At 38.6% G+C, this 15,260-nt stretch overlaps 1 protein-coding gene and 1 long non-coding RNA gene across 7 annotated transcripts in view; one reads left to right on the top strand and one right to left on the bottom strand.

Moving 5' to 3' along the window:
* Positions 1–15,260, bottom strand: part of IL1RAPL1 (interleukin 1 receptor accessory protein like 1) — a 944,419-nt gene that overhangs the window by 451,813 nt on the left and 477,346 nt on the right. The gene's annotated exons all lie outside the window — the stretch shown is intronic.
* Positions 317–14,952, top strand: LOC140705706 (uncharacterized). 2 transcript variants are annotated; one of them, XR_013543570.1, is made up of 5 exons: positions 317–463; positions 1,995–2,088; positions 3,408–3,615; positions 9,080–9,169; positions 10,063–14,952. It is a non-coding gene; the product is annotated as an uncharacterized LOC140705706 (long non-coding RNA). The 2 variants fall into 2 exon arrangements; XR_012085178.2 differs by having other exon boundaries at positions 317–467.

Below are 15,260 nucleotides of genomic sequence, written 5' to 3'. Positions count from 1 at the left end.
ATATATATATATATATATATATATATATATATATATATATATATATATATATATATATATATATATATATATATATATATATATATATATATATATATATATATATATATATATATATATATATATATATATATATATATATATATATATATATATATATATATATATATATATATATATATATATATATATATATATATATGCCAGGACAGACTATTGTGATAAACACATTTTGCAATATTTTTGTTACTCGTCATGCTCCTGCTCTTTGTACTTCAGTTCCCTGCTGCTGGATACATGCAACACATTCAAGTTCAAGTGTGCACCAAGTGTTTCTAAAATTCTCATTTTCTTCATTTTCAAGAGTCTCCACTGCAAAATCGTCCTCCTCATCAAACAAAGCATGATTATGTTTTGCACAGATGCTTTGAAGAGGCAGCAACAGGCCTGAAAGAAAGTCATAGTAGGTATATGTCTGCTTGTTTGTCCTAGCTATCATGTTCTAATTAAGAAAGCAAGCAAAGAATGTTGCTTCTATACTGCCCTATAGTGCTCAAAGCTTAAAGCATTCTCTGGGCAGTTTAAAGTCTAATTATGCATTCTACACATTGCCGAGTGCCCATATTCATTTGGAAGGATCGAAGGCTGAATCAGCCTCAAAAGAATGGGGATTTAGTATCTTATGCTTTACAATAACCTTTATAGCTACCGTGTTTTGCCTAAGAAGAATTGGGATTTAGTAAGCTCCATGGATTCAAATTGGCCTACTCTAACTGCCACTTACTATGCTAAATAATGTTCAGAGGAGGTGACTCACCAAATCCCTGTGGATTCTATAGGCCTACTCTAGTTTGATTTACTACACTAAGCAACAATATTTTGGCCATTGATTGGACTCAATCACAAGGTTGTGACAATCCAGAAGTGGGTGTAATGAAAGATATAGATGACTGGAAAGGGAATACAGTGTTACTGGTTTACTAGGGAGACTTTTCATGGCTAAATTTGTCAAGAACTTGATGACACAGCTGAACAGAACTTCTGGATAGGAAAACTGTAATGCTACAAAAGGAAAAATGTAGTTTAAAAATCCCCCAAACCCCCATATGTATATACACTTATCAGCAACATTTTAGCCATCTGCCTAATATCATGTAGGTCCCCCTTGTGCTGCCAGAAGAGCTCTTATGCATTAAGGCATGGGCTCCAGAAGACTTCTGGATGTGCCCTGTGGTACCTGACACCAAGAAATTAGCAGTAGATCCTTCAAGAGCTAACCTATAAGGCCTTAAACGGTTTAGGACCTTGATACCTGGCAGAGCGCCTCCTTCTGATTAGATCTGCCAATAAGATTGTTGCAGGCAGGGCAGTTGAGAGTTCTGATCCCGAGAGAGACCCGAAAAGTGATAACCAGAAACCGGGCCTTCTTTGCAGTCACCTTGCAACTATGGAACAGTCTCCCACCCAAAATTTGCCTGGCCCCCTTGTTGGGAACCTTTAAAAAGCTATTAAAAACCTCGCTATTCAGGCAGGCCTTCTCGGATCTTATAACAACATGATATAATAGTACCTTAATATTTAAACATCCAACCTACCACCATGATTTTATTTTTGTTTTTGTTTTTATTCTATTTTATCCTCATTTTCTTTTAGTTTATGATGTTTTACAGTGTTCCTTTTTGTCGTTTGTTGTGTATTTCTTACATTTTATTTAGTAGTTGTTCTATATCTTGTTATTCTCTCATTTTTGTTATTTATATTATTGTAAACTATCCAGAGTGGACTTGGATGCCAGATGGGCAGGATAAAAATCAAATCAATCAATCAAGTGCTGCCAGTTGTGAGGTGGGGTCTCCCTGGATCAGATCAAGTGTTGCAGCACATTTCATAGAATAGATGCTCAATCAGATTATGGTCTGGGGAATTTAGAGGCCAAGGGAGCACTTTGAACACTTTTTCATGTTCCTCAAATGATTCATAAACCATTGTTGCAGTGTGGCATGGTACATTATCCTGCTGGAAGAGACCACTGCCATGAGGGACCACCATTGCCATGAAGGGGTGTATGTGGACTGCAACAATCTCTAGGTAGGTGGTATGTGTCAAAGTAACATCCACATGACTGCCAGGACCCAAGTTTTCCCAGTGGAACATTGCCCAGAGGATAACACTGCATCTGCAGGTGTGCCTTCTTCCCATAATCCATCTTGCAGCCATCTCTTACTCACACGCACATGCACCCCGCCATTCACCAGATCTAAAATAAAATGTGGTTCATCAGACCAGGCAACCTTCTTCAATTGCTCCATGGTCCAATTCTGACACTCATTATAGGCACTTTCAGTGGTGGACAGGAGTCATTATGGGCACACACACATATTTTTAAAGAAGCAGAATTGGAAATGTTTCATTGAAAAATGAAAAAAAAACCTAATACCTACTGACATCTGACATTTTCAAATCAACTCACAACAATAAGGTCTCCTTACACTTTCTAAAGGTTGTACGACTGTGATGCAGACCGCTATTTTTTAAATGATCTACGGTGGCTAGTTTTGTTAAGGAATGCCTCAATGAGGAAATTCTGCAATTTAAGATCAACATAATCAATAATTCTGTTATTAAAACATTGTTTATCTGTTGAATAATCAACAAAACAGGAAAGTTCATTAAGAGATACGATAAATTAGAACATATGTACACACTTGTACACACAGATTTATGTTCCCGTGAAGCTCTAAAGCTTTTTGACATGTGGCTATACAATATCTGTGATATTTAGTATTGATTGCCCAATAATCTCATATTATTGTCAATCTGATATTTTCTATCTCTAGACAAAATAATTTTTATACACTAGACTCGCCACATTAGAAATCATCCTCTTGTATTTAACTGAGGTTAAACATTTTTCTTCTCCTTTTTGGTTACTGCAAAAGCCACCATCATTCAGTTATTAATCGTCTCAAAACATTTTCTTCTTTCACATCAATTCTAACCCTCAGAAGTTTTATCCATTTTTTCTTGCTTATCTATCAAATAGTTCAGGCAGTCATTCACTCATACAAATGACTGCCATCACTTATGCCTTGGAAGACATAGCAGTTCTCATCAACACCAAAGCTAGCTCTATGATCAAGGCCTATGATTATTGCTTCCTTTTCATTCTGATATTTTTAAAAAATTTCTCCTAAATTAGCTAGACACGCCAGTAGCATGATTCCATAATGGCCTAAGAGAGACTGGTGAACAAAACATGAGCACAATAGGATCTCCACATTATTCATTTTCATTGGGAACAGCATACTGTCCTGGTAGAAACAAAAATATGAAACAAAAATATGGACCTTTATCCTTCATGTGTTTGCTTATTTTAAAGCCAGCCAATATGGCTTTCTGTTCCCAAGGGAGAATCAGGATTGAGGACAGATGGAGCTCCAATGTGTTCAGGGAAGGAAGGGGAGGAAGAGAAGAATCTAATGGGCTCCCACCCTTCTCCTCCCTCCATCACCTGTTTTCCACCCCCATTCATCCTCCATCTCCCCCAGCTGATCTGGATTGGCTGCCCCCCACCAGTGGCAGATTTTGAACAGGATCACATGTGTGCACAAAAAAGTGAGTCTTTCCTCTTCATTCTCTGGGCTCGGGGGGGGGGGGAGGGAGTTGCCAACACCATCTCTGTTTGAAAAGGTGTGTCTGTGTAGTTAAGATGGTGGCAGTAAAGGGGTTTGCTGGAGCAGATGAACTTGAAGAGGATTGGAGGCACTTTTTTCTTTAAATATTAATATCTCTTTAAATATTAAAGAGATATTAAAGGAACATTTTGTGCAAAGATGGACATGATAAAGGGAAAAAAATGATAGGGACCTAACAAAAGCAGAAGACATCAAGGTGGCAAGAATACACATACCAGAAAGATCTGGATGTCCTGGACAACCCAGATAGTGTGGTTGCTGACCTGGAGCCAGACATCCTGGAGAGTGAAGTCAAGTGGGCCTTAGAAAGCATGGCTAACAACAAGGGCAGTGGAGATGGTGGCATTCCAGTTGAACTATTTCAAACCTTAAACAATGATGCTGTTAATGTGCTATAGTCAATATGCCAGCAATTTTGGAAAACTCAGCAGTGGCCAGAGGATTGGAAAAGATCAGTCTACATTCCAATCCCAAAGAAGGGCAGTGCCAAAGTATGCTCCAACTTCTGTACAATTGCACTCATTTCACAAGTTAGCAAGGTTATGCTCAAAATCCTACAAGGTAGGTTTCAGCAGTATGTGGACAAGAACTCCCAGAAGTACAAGCCAGATTTTGAAGGGGCAGAGGAACTAGAGACCAAATTGCTAACATGTGCTGGATTATGGAGAAAGCCAGAGAGTTCCAGAAAAATATCTACTTCTGCTTCATTGACTATGCAAAAGCCTTTGATTGTGTGGGCCACAGCAAACTATGGCAAGTCCTTAGAGAAATGGGAGTGCCTCACCACCTTATCTATCTCCTGAGAAATCTATATGTGGGACAGGAAGCAACAGTTAGAACTGGATATGGAACAACTGATTGGTTCAAAATTGCAGATGATCCCACTCTGATGGGAGAAAATGAAGAGGAATTAAATAATCTCTTAATGAGGGTGAAAAAGAAGAGGGCAAAGATAGCATGAAGCTCAACATAAAAAACAAACAAACACCTAAGATCATGGCCACTGGTCCCATCACCTCCTGGCAAGTGTGTGTGTGTGTTTAGTTGTTTAGGCGTGTCCAGCTCTTCGTGACCCCATGGACCAGAGCACGCCAGGCTCTCCTATCATCCACTGCTTCCCAGAGTTGTGTCAAATTCATGTTGGTAGCTTCGCTGACACTGTCCACCCATCTCGTCCTGGCAAGTAGAAGGGGAAAATGTGGAGACATTGACAGATTTTACCTTCTTGGGCTCCATGATCACTGCAGATGCTGATAGTAGCCCCAAAATTAAAATACACCTGCTTCTTGGGGGGAAAGCAATGACAAACCTAAGACACCATCTTAAAAAGCAGAGACATCACCTTGCCAACAAAGGTCTGCTAATCAAAGCTATGGTTTTTCCAGTAGTGATGTATGGAAGTGAGAGCTGGACCATAAAGAAAGGTGACCACTGAAGAACTGATGCCTTTGAATTGTGGTGCTGGAGGAGACTCTTGAGAATCCCCTGGACTGCAAGGAGGTTGAAACCTATCTGTTCTGAAGGAAATCAACCCTGAGTGCTCACTGGAAGGACAGATCCTAAAGACCCTGATGTTGGGAAAGTGTGAAGGCAAGAGGAGAAGGGGACGACAGAGATGGTTGGACAGTGTCACCAAAGCTACCAACATGAATTTGACCCAACTCTGGGAGGCAGTGGCAGACAGAAGGGCCTGATGTGCTCCGGTCCATGGGGTCACGAAGAGTCGGACACGACTTAACTAAATAACAACAACCTTTCCTGATATTTGGTTTATTTTTACTGTTTTTTTTAACTAGCTGGTTTTGAATAACTACCAAGTGTTCTATTATGGTATTTGTTTGGCAATCTCCTACTTACATATACACTAAATGTTAACTGCTGTGGTTACTGTTTCAAAGCAATTCAACAACACTCATACTTTGTTCAAGGTTGGGAACACCATTTAGGATTATGACTATAGGATAGCCACTTCTCCAAAGGATTCCATGGCCAATATGAATGCATGTGTTAGGATACCATAGTTTAGAATAGCTAGGTATTTTACTTCCCAATATGTGTGCCAAGAAACATTTGACACCTATGACATGATGGCACCTGATTAACCCATGCTGATGCAGCATGGATCTCTTATATTATTTTATATTTTTTAAAAATCTACAAATGTACATTGCATTGAATATATTTATGTAACAATGTTTAGGCATTCAAGCCTGATCTTAAGTAGACTTAGCAGGGCTTCATTACAAAACATAATTATTACTGCCATCATGGGAATTTTAATGGCATTTTAATTTTTATTGGCTTGTATACAATACCACTCATTTGGCATGCAATATTAAACATCTGAATTTTCGAAATAGATGCTAAAATGCTTTGGTAAAAATGAGCCAACATGTCACAAAATATTCGTATTAAAACTGAGCCTGCTTTCCCATCAGTAGTCCTAAATTATGAAATCACTGTGAGCAGATCTCAAATTTGCTAGCAGATACTGGTCCCAATTCAAGGAAAGCTCAGTCACCAGAGCAGTTAGACCAAAAAAAGTTACACTGATTTTAATAGGAGGACCATTACTGACTTTCTCTAAAGTGGGACCACTGTCTACAAATACAATAAAAAATAATAAATCTTCCAAAGACAAAAAGAAAGCCAGGAGAGAAATCTCATTTGCTCCTTTCTTTCAGAAGAAATGTAGCTACAAAAGACTAAGCCAAAAGAGTGAAATTTGCATGTACGAAAACACAATGAAATAACATTAAGTAGCAAAAATGATAAATTAAATTGATAATAGGCTTCAACATTTTTCATGATATATAGTTGGTGATTTGTAAGAGTTTATGACAATCTAATCCCATTGTTGTATGCATGGCTGGGAAATGAAACAGAATTATTGAGAGAAAACCAACTGAAATGCAGATGATTATAAGCACACTTCTCTTAACCTATTTAAGCCTTGTTTCCTTTTGTCTACATTTGCCTTACAAGAGTTATTAGCGTGGGGTAGGAATGGGGAAATCTGACACTTGCTCTCCCTCATTCAAATTATTTTAATGTGAAAAATCCTTTACTCCTGAATATGAAATTGTTTAACAGTGGCACAAAAATGTATCAAAAATAAACTTGAATAGAAGTCTCCTCGATTTGTACTAGCCAGTCTTAAGAGGTACAGCTATTTCCTGTTACACAATCTATATACACATCCAGTCAAGACTGTTAACAAAAGCACGGCCATATCTTTTGCTTTCCAGCTAGAGATGGGGGTATTCGTATACGAATACAAATATCCCCGCAGGAGGGTCCAGCCCCATGGGGCCGGATGGTCCACTCACCGATCTGCAGCAGACGTGAATGGTGCAATTCTGCAAATGGATCCACAGCGCGCAGTCCACTTGCCACTCTTCGACCTTGCAGCAGGGCTTCTCCTCCCGCCTCCTGCCAGGAGTGGTGAGCGGATTGCGCGCTGCAGAGCCATTCATAGAATTGTGCCCTCCATGTGTGCAGCAGATTGGTGAATGGACTGTCCAACCCCATGGGGCTGGACCCTCGTTAACGCCGCCTGTGCAGGGATATTCATATTCAAATACAAATACCCCATCTCTATGTTCAGCCTTTGGGAGGAAACTGCGAGCACAGAGGGTTTTTTTGAACAAAATAAAATTAAAATTACATACTTTTGAAAAATATGCAGAAACTTGCCTTTTCCTATTTCAAACATGCACGAAAAAATACAAGGAAGGTCTACATTCAAATCTGTGCAGAACATGTGAGGATTAAACATAAAGTTCTGCAACCTGATGTGGAACTGGGAACTTTATATGGACAATAATTCTGGGAGAATTCTAGGAAATGCGACAAAAATGAAACCGATAGATTTCCATATCCAGATTCCCTGTTGCTTCTGTCTGAGTGGAACATGGCTCTCCCATGTAGATGAGAAGCCTTAGAAAAAGCAATGGCTATCACTGTTCAGCACTTATAATGGCTTGAATCCGATGGAAACCACTCCAAGTTCTGGACTACAGCAGTTTCTCTCATATAAAATTTCAACTTCTTCCCCCCCCAGCCAAATATGAGAAAATGTTTCATATTTGGACAAATGGTTATCAAAAAGGATCACCCATCTTCTTCATGGAACCACTACTGTAATATTGGCCAGTTATGCACCCTTAATAATTAAGAATCACTTGTCCTCAATGAGCAGTCAAGGGTTTTGCACTCATACCCAATAAGCTAGACACAAACGACAGTTACTGGGTTTAAACAAGCGACACTTATTGACTATCATCTGCAATGCAAAACATAAACTGATGAATGCATTCCACCCTTCAGTGCTGGCTCTGTCAGACTGTAGAAGGAAAAATGAATATTCGTAGGATTTTATGAAAGCCTCTTATTTGTTCAGAAGTTTAGATAAGAGAAGAAACAGCAGGTATTTCTCCTGCTGCTTCTATTCTTACTCAGGCCTGCTTATTAGAGAGCTGCAGAGGGGTGTGTTCTATCATTTGCAGAAAGCTTTGGAGCAGAAAGAAACAGAAGAAGAAATACCTCACTGTGCCTTTCCTTCACCTAAGTCTCCTTCAGTCCTCAATGCTTTCTACAGAGCTTGAAGGAGACATATAGTCCTTTTTCTTCTTCTTTTTTTATTTTGGCCTAAGGGAGTTGTACTGAAGGAAAGCTGCAATTTCTGTTTTTTTGTGTGTTGTTTTTTCCTAACAGTTATTTTAGGTCATGTCGTTTCTCCCTTGAACTCTTTAGCCAGAACTGACTCTTGGGGGGAATGTAGGGTCATGCAGAAAGCACAGACAGACAAAAAAAAAAAAAAAAAAAAAGAAAAAGAAAGACATTCCTCATCCTGTTATTGTCCTTCTTCAAATATTTCTGACATTCACAAATGGATTTGTGGGTTCTTTCACACAGTCACTTCACAGCACTACCATGCACATGACATTAAAAGCAACCGTTGTTTCCTCACAAATCTGAATTTGCGTTTGTTATGATTAAGTTTTTTTTTTCTGGAAAGAAAACAAAATGGAATAAGCAGTGGGAAGACCCAGAAACATTGTAAGTGGGAAACAATGTTGTCAGAGTACCTGTCAAATGTCATGAATAAGGTGGAAGATTGTACAATGAAGACCTGGAATCTTCATCCCTCCTTCTAGCAATTTAAGGAGATTGTTAGGAAGACTGATGATGTGGGGCTGTGTCCTGTTTTCCCACTGTTATCCTCATTTCTATCCACTAGACAACCTTTCTTTACCAAACCCTGTGTGCTTGCCAGAGAGTTTAGGAGAGAAATTGAGCTTTGTATCTCTTGTAAATATTTGGATGAATTAGAAACAATAGCAGAACAGACACCTGGTGTTTTTTTCTTATCTTCTCCATAGTACAGCAAAAGGTAAAGAGGCCCTGGCCTGTTTCTATATGACCTCTGAGCTGCAGAAATTGAAGGTTCAGAAGAACTGATAGTGAGGATGGTAAGTGGGTATTGGTAAACGGCCACTTCCTAAAATGTATGAATGTTAAGTGATCTTGAAAATTAACTTCTTTATGGTCACATATCTATTATACCTGGAAAGCAGGAAGATAAAGGCAGTGGGGATTTTTGCTACCATACATTATTATGACCTTCTAAAATGCTCTAGGAATTTTTTAAGGATTTGAAAGGATGATCCAGCCTCCCTTCCACTGGGAAATAAAAACATGCAGACACCTGATTTTTAAATGCAAGTACAGCAACAGTAGTAAACTGGCGAGGACTAGCTACTCACAGTGACCTCTCCAGAATGATTGACTGACTGCATGACACCAAACAGAGAAAATCACCATGCTGCTGGGGGTTATTCCAGCAGTAACTAAAAACCTCAAAAAAGGTCGGAAACAAATAGAATAAAAAGCTCTGTTCGCTTTGTCTACCTCTGTTTGAATAGAGCAGTTTTAGAGAAGCTATCATTGTGTAGCTGAATATGTCAGAAATATATCAGCGAAGAAAGGGATGTGAGACTGATATCCCAAATATTGATATGAACAAAACAAAATGGTTCCTTTACTTGGCCTGAAACTACATGCTCTAGAAAAATGGGAACAATTCCATAGTGACCCCTGTCATATCACATGATGATAAACCCTACTGCAGTTCAAAATGGCACCCAATCCAATTCTTTTCTCCTCTGGTTTTCACAGATACAATGTGATTTTGGACAGCAAGCTACTCTTTTTTCCCCACGAGTTTCCAAGCTCTGATGTGATATTTGAAGAAATTAGAAAGCCATATTTAGTATTAAATTTTGGCAAGCAGGATACTTAAGAAATGTCTTATTAATTAGAAAAGTTCAGAAGATGAGACACTCTTCTTCTTGTTGTTGTTTAGTCATTTAGTCTTCATGACCCCATGGACCAGAGCACGCCAGGCCCTCCTGTCTTCCACTGCCTCCCGGAGTTGGGTCAAATTCATGCTGGTCACTTCGATGACACTGTTCAAGAGTGTAAGACACTCTTACATCATACAAATAATTAAACTGATAGTTATTATATAACCTATTTTGTAAGCTGTGTCTGTGCAAGGAGACTTCCCTACCATGTCAGGGTGAGGTGCTCCCTCCCCTTGGGTCACCCAGTATTGCTCTATAAATATTAGATATAGCTGAAATACTCACTTGGCTACTACAGCCTAATCAACTTTTGTTCTTTAACAATAACAAAACAGATTTAACTATTTTTGAAAAACTTTTTAGAAAAATACAGCACTTTTCATAAAATGGCAAGAAATAATGCCATTTTCAAATGCTAAAAGATTTTTTCCCCTTATTTTCAATGGATTTTTTTAACTTTTTAGAACAGATGGAACAGATTTAAAAGGAAGTTGCTAATTATCTATTTAAAATAGCTTCATATGACTCACTGGAATCAATTCTTGCAATTAGTTAAGTATCATAGAACCTGCAATAACCTTTCGCATCACTAAATTGTAGCATTGTTTTACTTTTGTTCTTTAAACAACAAAGGTGTTAATCTTGCTTCTCTAAGGCAGCAGCATTAAAAAGAGTAGTTAGACTGCAAAGAGATTTAGAAGTTAAGAACTTAAAAACATGCAGAAACATCTTCAGTCTAAATGGCAAACCATATGTAAGGGGTGTTTCTGCATGCACTTATTTTGGGTGGTGGAGAAAGAAGCAGTCTTTGCCTTCCAGATTCCCCCACCTGAGCTAGATCATGTGCTCAAGAAATTGTTTTTTCCCTCACAGATTTAAGCTGATCAGATTAATCAACAAGGAGTTTCCAAACTCCCTGAGATTCCGTGCCTTCAGGCACGACAAGGGGCGCTTTTTTTCTTTTCACTGTCTCCACAAGTTGAGCAAACTATCCCTGCTCAAAACTGGTGGGAAGCAAATCACTCATGCACATGCAGACACATACATACATATATGCACAGAGAGAATGACTGATCAAAAAGATGCTAACAACTGTCCCAAGGCTTCCAATCCCTAAATGCCCATCCAATAAAGTCTTGGTCATTGTCATTTTGCACAATTTGTGGCACTGAGCTAAAATGAAATTTATGTTAAATTAACAAATGCAGAATTTTGATGAAATCTGAAATTTAAAAAAAGAGATGTGTTTGGAGCTAGCAAAGAAACCAAGGTCAAAACCATCCATAGTATTTAAAAGAAAGACATTGAAGAAAGGCAGGGTCAAAAATCAACTCATTTGAAATGGGGTGTCGGAGGAGATACCATACATGTCGAAGTTTGAAACTTTGTACGTTTAAGAGAGTTGGAAAAATAATAGAATGATTAGAGGCGGTGCAGGAAAAAAAGTGCTTTCCTAGAGGTCTATAAAGTTTGCAGGGACTTTTAGGGAGAGTCAAGCACCTAATTTCTGGGTCTTATACAGCCAGCCAGAAAATTGGTATTCAATCAGAGAATCATTGTAGGGTTCAAAGGCACCTTGGAGGTATTCTAGTCCAACCCCCTGCCCAAGGCAGGAGACCTCATATCATCCCAGACCTCATACCATCCTGGACAGATGGCTGTCCAATCTTTTCTTGAAAACATCCAGCGATGGGGCACCCATAACATCAGGAGGCAAGCTGTCCCACTGCTTAATGGTTCTTATTTCCAGACTGGATCTCCTTCTGATGAATTTTCACCCATTGGATCTTGCCCTACCCTCAGGCATAATGGAGAATAAATTGATGCCCTCTTCCCTGAGGCAGCCCTTCAGATATTGGAAGACTGCTATCTGTCTCCCTTCCATCAAACCTAAACTCTCACTAGACCAAAAATGAATAAATTGGCCTGTTATGCACATATAATAAGAGTATAAAACTGTCCAGAATACATATATTTCTGTTTCTGTGACCTTTCTCTCCAAATGTTTTCCTTCATCACTTACAAATGTATAAAATGAAATATTTCATTTCACTCTGCTCCTGCTGACTAGCCTGTACCATGACTGCTCAGCCTGTACCATGATTGAAAAGTTTTTTTAAGGATCAGTATTTCAGCCCCTATAACCTGGATAGTTTTCAATTTTTAAAAAAAGTGGGTGAGGTCAATAATTCTCTTTCAATATAAACAAGATTGGGCTTTTCAGTTTATATAAGCTATTTTAAATCTGGGTGCATTCTGTTTCAATTACATTTAAATAAATATAACTTAAAATCCTTTGCGTAAACTTCTCAAAATTGGGCACAGAGCAAAAAGCAGAATGTCTGCTACATCTGTAACAAATCTAGTGCTGATCTGAATCACCAGTTTAAAAGTTATGCTTTTTGTTTGGGCTGCTCCCATTTTTAGAATTGCCTTAGAGAATGTTGATTTGCTTTGCCAGCATAAGATCACTGCTGCATTCTTGTACTTTATGTTAAAAAAAATTTCAATCATGGACCCATCACCTGGCATCTTGCTGTGAGACATTTTCTAACTGTCTGCCAGTTTCTTATAGTAAAACTGGTTTCTATCAATTTGGAGTTTCTTATATCCCATCCTTCTGGTAAGGTAAAGGTCAATGATCCCCTTGACATTTAGTCCAGTCGTGTCTGAGTCTAGGTCACGGTGCTCATCCCCGTCTCCAAGCCATAAAGCCAGTGTTTGTCCGTAGACAGTTTCCATGGTCATGTGGCCTGCACGACTAGACACAGAATGCCGTTACATTCCCACTGAGGTGGTACCTATTTATCTACTTGCATTTTTACATGCTTTCAAACTGCTAGGTTGGCAGGATCTGGGACAAGTGACGGGAGCTCACTCTGTCATGTGGATTCCATCTTATGACTGCTGTTCTTCTGACCTTGCAGCACAGAGGCTTCTGCGGTTTAACCCGGAACACCACCACATCTCTTTTTCCTTCTGGTACATGAAAGTAAAAGGAGTGACTTGCCTTCAGACTCCCACTTGTAAATACAAAATGAGCTTTCTAGAGGTAACACAAGGGATGTTCCACAAGACAAGAATGTTCATAAATCAAGCATTGTTTAGTTGAACAGCTACAGTTTTCTTCACCCCTTAAAGTTCTTCTCACCTCCAGAGGCCTTCCTGAGCAGAAGCTTGCATTGGGTTAAGTGATCCTTTAAAATTTCACATTTATGCTTGGTCAAGCATTTAAAAAAAACAGAAATGCATACATCAAATATCCAAGTCTATAAATGTGTTGAAATTTGCTGGGAGACATCCAACTTTCATCATCTCTCTGTCACTTGTTTTCATTAAAAAAAAAACAATAAAAATGCAGAGTGCCTAAGAGTTGAATCAAAAAGTAAAATAAGAGACAGAATTCTGGCTCCTAGCAAAGAAGTGCTGTTTATAATGAAGTTCATTCATCTCTTCAGTTGACTCCAAGGTACATTTTATAAACTTTTTAATCCATGTGCAACAGAATGTGGTATCTTAGTGCCTCAGAGTTACATGTCTCTATAGGGATCCCATCATTCACATAGCAATCTTTTGGTGAAGAAAACTTTGGATCAATCTGACTTCACCAGATGATTTTTTTAAAAAACACTAGAGCCCTCTCAGTTGTTCTCTAACCGCAATTATCAATACGATCAATAGGAGTGCCTAGCCCCCGACCTGTGGCTTTGCTCATGTGAGTTGTGACATGCCTGAAGAGAAGAGGTTTCTTTTTGCATGTAGGCACTACACATGCGCAATAATGCAAATTTTCCAGGATTCTTGCTCATATGGAGAACCAAATGTGAATGGAAAACTCTTCTCTTAAAATGTGGTTTTGTTCTTCTGGGCAAAGTGATACAGGAAGGGTGAGGCAAGCTTCTCTAACCAAGTTCATGATGTTAGATTTTTTTTAAAAAAAAATAGTATTTATTTATTTATTTTTATTCATTCATTCATTTGTCATATTTATAGGCCACCTGATATATAGATATATTAAAAACAATTAAACTATAAAACTAATTAAAATACATTGAATAATTAAAAGCATATGAAAATAATTAAAAAACATATTTATGGCTAAAAGTGACAAGAGGAGGTTAAGTGTGGCATCGAAATCAAGGGAGTCAGCTACCTTGCCTGCCAAAACCTCTGTTGGAAATTTGCTTCTGACTGTATCAGGCGACTGATAGGTTCAAGCCTTGTTACAGGCTAAGAAGTAGCTACGTGTGGACCTCAACAAGGAATGATGAAGCCCTTAGAGAAACACAGCAATATGTATATGGCACCCCAACTGTTAGAATATGGATACAGCAACTTGGGAAGGTTGACAAATTTATCTCAAATACTGTATTGGCTGCAACTAGCTTAAGAGGAGCCTGTCCCACAATTTCTGCTATTTGACAATATGTCCTTGACCACTAACTTTATGGCCTGGACTCTTGGCCAACTGCAGCTGGGGTGACCCACCTGGCTCCTTTGCTGAGGGCCTTCAAGACTAACCTGAAAATATGGCTATAAAGGCAGGCCTTCCCTACAGCTGTTACCTAGTTTATCTCCCCTTTTCCTTTTTCTCTCTTTCTCCTCCTCCTCCTTCTTCTTCTCTTCTTTTCCCCATTTTGGATTCCGTGATTCACTTGGATTTTACCTTAGTTCATTTTTTATGTTATATGTAAACCGCCCAGAGTTGACATGTTATAGATGAGCAGTATATAAATCTAAATAAACAAATAACCAAACAAACAAACAAAATGACACATCACACACACAGTCTAGGTGTTTGGGTTTTATGTAGTACAGGATTGACACACTTTTTGGTTATTCAGCATTTGGGGGCATTTTTACACACTGCAATATATTGGAATTATCACTGAGATTAGGAAGTACCTCAGAATGTGTACTATGCACTCAACAACAACAAAATCTAGTGTGTGCAGATTAGAAGGGCCTACTCTATATTTACTCAATGGTCATCTCTGAATTAAATTGCTTGTTTTTAAATTCTACCTATACAGTATATAAATTTATTTTCCTATCACATAATAATATTAGGCTTTCCCTGAGTGTTAGGTTTTGAGATCTCGGCCTCCCTTTTGCCATCCTTTTCATCATCCTTTTTACCACCTCATTGCCATCTGTTTTAATTCATCCTGCTGGTTATTATATTTGCTGAATGTAT

The sequence above is a fragment of the Pogona vitticeps genome, chromosome 3 (genome assembly GCF_051106095.1).
Source record: "Pogona vitticeps strain Pit_001003342236 chromosome 3, PviZW2.1, whole genome shotgun sequence".
In the NCBI taxonomy this organism is placed as follows: Eukaryota; Metazoa; Chordata; class Lepidosauria; order Squamata; family Agamidae; genus Pogona; species Pogona vitticeps.
This window is presented reverse-complemented; position numbering and strand designations above follow the sequence as displayed.